The sequence below is a fragment of the Sinocyclocheilus grahami genome, unplaced genomic scaffold (assembly GCF_001515645.1).
Source record: "Sinocyclocheilus grahami isolate Dianchi unplaced genomic scaffold, SAMN03320097.WGS_v1.1 scaffold74.1, whole genome shotgun sequence".
Classification (NCBI taxonomy): Eukaryota; Metazoa; Chordata; class Actinopteri; order Cypriniformes; family Cyprinidae; genus Sinocyclocheilus; species Sinocyclocheilus grahami.
In genome coordinates, this window is record NW_015505253.1 from 3,179,378 (window position 1) to 3,188,160 (window position 8,783).

The 8,783-nt window shown below is 39.2% G+C and overlaps 1 protein-coding gene across 1 annotated transcript in view; it reads left to right on the forward strand.

Annotated features, from left to right (window-relative positions):
• The first annotated feature begins 4,596 nt into the window (after positions 1 to 4,596).
• LOC107585796 (dehydrogenase/reductase SDR family member 12-like) overlaps positions 4,597 to 8,783 on the forward strand; it is a 27,256-nt gene continuing 23,069 nt past the window's right edge. The window contains exon 1 of the mRNA XM_016272943.1: positions 4,597 to 4,601. The gene's annotated coding sequence lies outside the window, so the exon portion shown is untranslated. The remainder of the gene's footprint in view (positions 4,602 to 8,783) is intronic.

Consider the following 8,783-nt stretch of genomic DNA (forward strand, 5'->3'; position numbering starts at 1 on the left):
TAAGTACTGAGTAATGTTAATTAACAACATGTACTTACTATATGGGCAGGGTTAGGATTAGGTTTTGGCTTAGGGTTACTTGCATGTAATTATGCATAATTTATTGTTATTATAATATGAGGTACATGTAGCGTGTAACAAGGATGCTGTAAAATAAAGTGTTACCATATTAAATTTCAGCTTGCAGCATTCGTGCTACAGAAATAATAAATAGCAATAGTAATGTATGCAGAATACCTGAATGACCACCTAGAAACAACCACCTGTAACACCACCCAATACACACTAGCAATATGCTAAAACCCACTCAGAACACTTTTGCTTATTGCAACCACCCTAAATGTTTTTTGCTAAATTAGTAGTGGCAGCAGCAGGAGGTTTTTAAAGAAAATACTATTTCAGTTTTTCTACTTCAAAATGTCGTGTTTAATTCAATATGTTACTTGCTGTTTCTTTGTGATCATCTGTGAATTTCCTAGCAATTTTTAAGTAAAAATTGTTTCAAAGTAAACCCTACATTCGTTTTTTTTTCAGTGTACTTTAGCAACCACAACGATGCATTAAAAACACTAAGAACATTGTACCAACTACCTAGCAATACTGTAACAACATCCCAGTACATCCTAGCAACAGCACAACAACACCCTGGCAACCATCTACAACACTCTAGCAACATGACAGAGACTTGTGCTCGGTCAAACGTTCCTCAATAATCTAATTTGTTTCGTCATTGTCCCTTCACACTTGTGTTGCACTCTTCCTCTATTACCCTTTGTCTTTACATTTTCTTTTTTCCTCATTAAAGCTCACTTCGATTCAGCCACACACACACACACTCACACACACATCTGACCTATGAGTCATTGCTGGCAGCACTGCAAAACACTCTTCTATCCTTCCGTCCTCTCTTTCTCTCTCTCTCCGTCAGACTGATGTTCTCTCTTGTGTGGGCTCCTCCCAGTGTCCTGAGATTACCTGTCCATCACAGGGTCTTCAGAGGTCAGGAGTGCATCACCAGCGTCTGCTTTAAACCGACGTGTCTGCGTTAAACAGATATTTTAGGCACAGCTCAGTTTAACAGCTCTTCTTCTATTTACCCTTTTGTTGAGCGGTTTCCTTTCCATTTCTGATCCCCAAAGGCTTCCCTGAAGCCACACATGGTCTTCTTACATCTGCTTATCTCTCTCAGAGTCTCGCTTCCTTTCTCTTTTCTTGTCTGCTGAGGTGCGATAAAGAAAAGTGATCTTGTTATGAGAGGCAACAAAGAGAACCTATCTGAAAGATCTCCAACGCATGATGCCTTAATAATGTTTTCCTCCAGGTTGTACACTTGATGCCATTAACTTGCAAGTGGCTCAAAGCAAAGACGACTTTCAATTCACCCTTTCCTTCAAAATCTAATTGTATAAATGAAAAAAGGAATAGTTCACACACAAATAAAAAACATTTACTCACTCTCATGTCATTCCAAATTTGTATGAGTTTCTTTCTTCTGTGGAAAACAAAAGCAGATATTTTGCACAAGTGTCCTAGCTGCTCTTTTCCATAACAAAAGAGGATGTTAAACTGCAAAATGGACAAAAAATGGCACTTATAATGTGCTATTTCAAGCCTGCTTTGGTATCAGAACATAAAATTGAACACTACTGCAGCTCTCAAATATAATTTACATGAATCTACATTCAACTATGGCAAGTTAAGATACATTGCATCAGATTTGACATCAATATAAATGAACTGATCACTGGACAGTCGGCGTGATTTTGCCAAGTAAGACATGTTCCTGGATCAACATATCTGTCCAAAAATATAGACTTAACCCAATCCCTACCCCTAAACCGAACCCTACCCATAATTTATTCCTAAAATCAAAGGGAAATGATAGCTGATTAACAAGGGAGTAGAAGCACCTAACCCTGATTGTAAGCCTAAAACTGACATTTCCTGAAAAGTTATCTCTCAATTCTGATTGGTTGATTGGAATGTTGATCCAGGAACATGTTGTACTTGGTGAAATCACAATCACCTCACAGGACATGCAAAAAGCAATAATGTTAGATTGACATTTCTATTCTTTTGCATTTTGTGTGAACTATTTGTCCAGCAATAAACAGAAACAGACAACACTAACAACAACTACAGGAGAAGTACAGCCAAATTAAAGGGACTGCATTTTGACACATCTGATTTTTATCCCTTAAAATGCATTAAATGTACTTTTTATTTTCTGTCGTGATGTGGCATTTTCCTGATTAAACCTCCTTATTCTCAAACAGGAAACTACTTTGCTTTTAATGACCGCGTAGGAGGCATCATGGGATATGGAGTCCATTTCAACAATGAAACTGATGGAAATGCTGATCAATAATTGAGATGAAGGGGAAGGAGAGAGAACGAGAGACACACACAGGACTCGTTGGCTCAGATCTGTGCGATGATCTGCTGTTGTGTGTGTGTGTTGTGGAGGAGAAGTAATTAAATTGTAATGCGTGTTGATTTGTTTAGAGTCCCTCAACAGGCTGTTGCACTTTCCTCAAGATACTGAAACCAACAACCTTCACCCACACACAAGACGGCAGAGGGGGAGCAGAAGAGAGAAACAGGAGGAAGTAACAAGAACACAAAATGAACTGTCTAGAGTATTAGATGATTGCTGACACACAATTACGTCTATTGAGTTGACATACCTCTCGTTTCATAAGTTTATATTACTTGCAGAATAAGATTTTATTAAAATAAATAAGAGATACAATCTTGCAAATAAAAACTAATAATGCCTATAAAATGTCCAAAAGAAGCTGCATAATATTGTCAACCAGACATTATTACAAAATAAACAACAATCAGGTGTTTATTTTGCTATGATGACAGTCTGACTGTACACTATCCCGTTTAATAAATGTTTATTCACTGAATAACAAATGTGGATGTGAAATTTTGAGTCAAAATTATTGTATAATTTGACCTGTATTTTACCATAAATATTCCACTAAGAAAAACTATTACACTGTATAAAATAATCGGTGTAGCAACAATATGAACAATACGGCAATTTTACAGTAATATACTTACGGTCTCTGAGGAAGCCAAAACAAAGTCCCTTTCAAGGAAAGTCTGTTCACTCGGCGGCCATATTTGCTATGCCTCCGAGCAGCTCCTAAGTCCTATCTAAATCAGAATCAGAAAGAGCTTTATTGCCAAGTATGTTTGCACATAATTTGTAATAGTGTCACAAGCTTCCAGTACACGGAGACAACAACAACACCCAGATAATAAAAATAAGATGTGAATAAAATACACATGCATAAATATAAACCACAAAAAAAATAATAAATTGTATGTAAAGGTGTGCTATATATAGCGTAGGTATATAATAAAATAAAGTTGTAGGGATGTACTAGGATTTAGGGTGATAAATAAGTATAAGCACATGCATAAATATAAACCACAAAAAAATAATAAATTGTATGTAAAGGTGTGCTATATATAGCGTAGGTATATAATAAAATAAAGTTGTAGGGATGTACTAGGATTTAGGGTGATAAATAAGTATAAGGTTATTGCACGTACTTTAATTGCACAATGGGAGAACATTAAGTGTTCATGAGGTAGATTGCCTGGGGAAAGAAACTGTTCTTGTGCCTGGCTGTCCTGGTATTCGGTGCTCTGTAACGCCGACCAGATGGCAAAAGTTCAAAAAGGAGATGGCTTGGATGTGATGGATCCAGAGTGAATTTTTGAGCCCTTTTCCTCATGAATGCAGGATTCCTGAAATCTCAAAAACTGCTCAATGAACTTGCAATTAAATTACATATTTCAAATCGGCAACAAAATCTGAAATGAACTTCACCATGCAAACAGCGCAACTCTGACAGAAATTCAAAAACGTCAAGGCTGTAATGTGGTTATTGGTTATCAAGGCACATGTGATCCAAGTTGACCGTTATGCTTTCTCCAATGGTAGAACCTCGGCGTTCATCGGCTATAGGCTATTTATGACCAACCGTAGTCCATACCAGGTTAGAGAAAACATTTTTACATATCATACATTAGCACAGACATTTATTTCACAATCCATCTCCGTATATAGCTCATAATGGCTTCCCAGGAGATGGATACTAATGTCAATATAATTCGGCAGCCATATCACCCTGTAGCCCAAGCCTTGTTGCCCACTGAAGCTAAGCAGGGCTGAGCTTGGTCAGTACCTGGATGGGATACCTCCTGGGAAAACTAGGTTGTTGCTGGAAGAAGTGTTAGTGAGGCCAGCAGGGGATGCTCACCCTGTGGTCTGTGTGGGTCCTAACGCCCCAGTGTAGTGACGGGGACACTATACTGTCAACAAGCACTGTCCTTCGGATGAGACGTTAAACCGAGGTTCTGACTCTCTGTGGTCATTCAAAATCCCAGGATGTCTTTCGAAAAGAGTAGAGGTGTGACCTCGGCATCCTGGCCAAATTTGCCCATTGGCCTCTGACCATCATGGCCTCCTAACAATCCCCATATCTACTGATTGGCTTCATCACTCTGTCTCCTTTCCACCAGTAAGCTGGTGTGTGGTGAGCGTGCTGGCGCACTATGGCTGCCGTCTCATCATCCAGGTGGATCTTGCACACTGGTGGTGGATGAGGATATACCCCCGACAATGTAAAGCGCTTTGAGTGCCTAGAAAAGCGCTATATAAATATAAATGTAATGAATTAATAATATAAATAAATGTCCGCGAAACAAACGACTACAGCTTTGCTACGACTGACCAATCAGAATTGAGTATTTCAGAACAAATACACACACACAAACTTAATTTATACAGGTTATCCTATTTAAATGCTTGCATACACCCAGTTTTTAAAACAACTTAGAGTATGAACAGGATAATTTGTGACAATGTAAGTATCAGTGTAAATGCATAATCAGGGTAGTACTAAGTAAAAAAGTAAAATATAGTTTACATTTTTGCATAAAATTATGAGTACAACTGTGAATACCCACAATTTTACCCAAGAGAACCGGTTTGGCATCTCTACTTGCATTCATAGGCTAACAAGACTGTTCGCTCTGATAGACCGGAAATGTTTTGCATGTGTCTCAGTGTGGGAGGCACGGTTTGATGCCCAGATACAACTGAGGATTCAGTCAAAATGAGGAGAACATTGAGTGCTAGGGGCCATGGGAAAACTGACTGCCAGAAAGGAGTGATGTTTGACAGATAAACAAAGATAATCTCTCTCAAATATACAGAAAAACAAAATCTTACCAGTGTATCGTGTTCTCAGTCTCTCCGTTTGTCACCGTACAAATGATATGAATGATGCCTCACATTGTTTCATGGGAACACAAACCATAAATACCTGACATTTATTGTTGGGGGAAACATCTTTCATGTTTTGTCTATTTAAATGTGCTTAATTTACTACCACAAGCACTGCACAGGGAAATAAACACAACAAGACATGTTACATTGAGATGTGTCGATGCTGACAAAGCATAAACATATGGGAACAATCTGGAGTGATGCATTGCTTTGACAGTTCCCTTCCCCAGTTCCCTTGGGGAAGTCGTGGCCTAATGGTTAGAGAGTCGGACTCATAACCCAAAGGTTGTGGGTTCGAGTCTCGTACCGGCAGGGATTGTAGGTGGGAGGAGTGAATGTACAGCACTCTCTCCCACCTTCAATACTGAGGTGAAAGACTGAGGTGCCCTTGAGCAAGGCACTGAACCCCCAACTGCTCCCCGGGCGCCGCAGCAAAAAAATGGCTGCCCACTGCTCTGGGTGTGTGTTCACTGCTGTGTGTGTGCACTTTGGATGGGTGAATGCAGAGCACTAATTCTGAGTATGGGTCACCATACTTGGCCACATGTCACGTCACTTTAAAGAAAGTTCTGGGGTTAAAAAGTGAAACTGTCAAACAGACTATAATTTCAACTCATGCACTTACACTGATTTGTTATCAGTCTTGTGGCTACACTTTGAAACAGTGAGTATTTGAACATTTATTTCAGAACAATGCTTTGCCCCATCCATGTCCATTAAACGCAATTTTGTTTATTTTTACAAACTGGCAATCAACAAGATGCTTTAATCTTTAATGTAGCCTAATTTACATCTCTGGAGATTCTTCTGGAGATGCTCGCCATCAGAATATAGCAGTTGGCGATTTAACCTGTTTTGCTTTGAATGCCTTTTTACATTCAATAATTTGTTTTATGGTAATGTGCATGTTGCATTATGTATGTTAGCATGTCAAATTCATACAAACTAATGCAATGCATTTTTCAAACACTTGAAAACATCTAAAGAAAATCAAGGCTTTATGCACTCTGAAACATAACATAAAATGAAATATTTTGATGGGGCACAATAAAATGTTGTGAGAGCAGCACTTAACAAAAATGAGTAATTTGTCTTGCAAGACTGTAATATGTACAGGGTTAGACACTGCTGTTTATGTCGTCTGAACTTCTACCATCCAGGAAGCAGCTGAATATAAAGCAGCTCCAGCTCGAGGCCGTCTCGTACTGCACGTCACACACGCCTCATCCCCCTCTGATCAGTGTGTGCGCATTCTGTGTTTCTCTTCCATCCTCTGTCAATATGATTTGTCCTCTGAAATATTCAATGCATCCATCACGCTGTATTCAGAATCAGCCGGAGAACAAGCTGTTTTTAGCCCATAAACACACTTACATAACAAAAGAGGTAAATGGAGCACATAGACACACACACACACACACAGGATGTCTACATGAATTGTTTACTGAATCTGTAATGTGCAGGACAGATGAAAATAAAGGTGCAGTAAAAACAATGGTGCACCTGCTCACACACACACACACATCAGAACAGGATCGGGCTTTAGGCACATACACTGATGTCAGAGCAATGACGTGAGATGAGAGAAGAGATGAAGAGAACAGATGAGAAGTGAAGAGATGAAATTACAAGGGAAAATGAGAAGGGATGAGAAAGGACAAAAAGAAAGGAGAAGAGATGAGAAGATAAATAGACAAGAGAATAGATGAAACTAGTTGAGAAAAGGTGAAGAAGAAGATAAAGACGAAAATAAGCGAGAAAAGAGAAGATAAAAAAATTAGAAGAGATTAAATGAGATGAGAAAAAGGAAACAAGGGGTGACATGAGAAAAATACGAGAAGAGATAAAACGAGATTACATGAGATGAGAAAAGAGGAAAAGAGAAAACAGAAGACATTACATGAGATGAGATGAGAAACAAGACAAGCAAAGACCAGAAGAGAAGATATGAGATGAAAGAGAGAACACAGATGAGAAAAGAACAGGAGAGAAGAGATAGAAGAAGACAAGGAGAGATGAAATGAGAAGAGAAAACAGAAGAGACGAGAAGATAAATAGGTGATTAGAAGAGAGAAAAGATGAAATGACAAAAGAAAAGCAAAAACAAGAAAACAAGAGAAGAGATGATTGGAGAAGAACAAAAAAGAGAAAACAAATAAAGAGACAAGAGGGGAAGAGAAGAGAGGAAGAAATAAGAGATGAGAATATAGTAGAAATGAAGAGAGAAGAAAAGAGCCAAGTCAGGATAGGCAAGACTTGATGTGATGAAAAAGATGAGAAGAGAATAAATGCTTGACTGTAGATGACCCAATCAGCATCATCCCGCTGAACTGTGTGTGTGTGTGTGTGTGTTGTTCTGAATGAGACTGAATGAGTGGGCCACCCACAGCAGCAGAGCAGATTTCTGAATGAACGAGATCTCCCTCCTACCAGCTCCTGACACACTGCCAAACACACACTCACTTCACAAAGCCAGAGCCCACAGCGGCAATCCCCATCCCAGACACACGCATGCCACTTCCCATCAAAACACTCCTGTCTTCCTCTCCGTCAGTCCCTGTCTCACACGGCTCTCCGCTGTGACTCAGCACTCGGCAGACGCTTTACAGATGAAGTCAAATCAGCGTGACCAGAACCTCACAGCCAGCCATAAGAGACGCATGTGTGCACGGGAGAGCGATGCTTTCAGCTTCCCATGCCTCATGTTCAATATGCTTCAAGGATTAAATTGCTTTTTTGGCACAACAGCAGCTGCATGATCAAATGAAAGACGAGCTAACGAGATCTCCCAAGAGCATTCTGGGCGTGCGGATCAAAAGCAAAGTACCATCGCTCTTCAGTGATCGACTATTATCATAATATCACAATCAGACTCGAGAGCTTCCACTTTACATGATAAGAGAAGGTCATAATGAGTGGGTTTCTTCTTCACCATGGGCCTTTTGGCATTGAAACCTCAGAGGCGCTCTTCTGCTTTTTTACATAAAATTACCATGGTAACAACCAAAATATACTACAAAATTCCAACCCACTAAACTTCAACTAAAATGTAATTAAAGTGAAGCCAAAGTTATATAGTGAAGAGTTCATTGCACTTACCATGTTAAATCTAATTAATGATGATGATAAATAGGTGATTTTTGTAATGGAATTAATTATGCATTTATATAGCACTTTATTGTGTATTGCTGTACACCCAAAGCGCTTTACAATCATATGGGGAGGGGGGGGGCACTCCTTTTTTGTAAAGGATCACCTTTCTTGATGTGAAAAACTGAATAATAAGACGAATTCAAGGTTATATCATAAAACAACGCATTCATAAAACCATTCATTTTGAGTTTGTATGCCAAATAAATAACCTTGAATTGCCTGGAGTGCGTGTGTGTGTGTGTGTGTGTGTGTGAGAGAGAGAGAGAATGCGCGTGTGTGTGTGAGAGAGAGAGAGAGAGTGCGTGTGTGTGTGAGA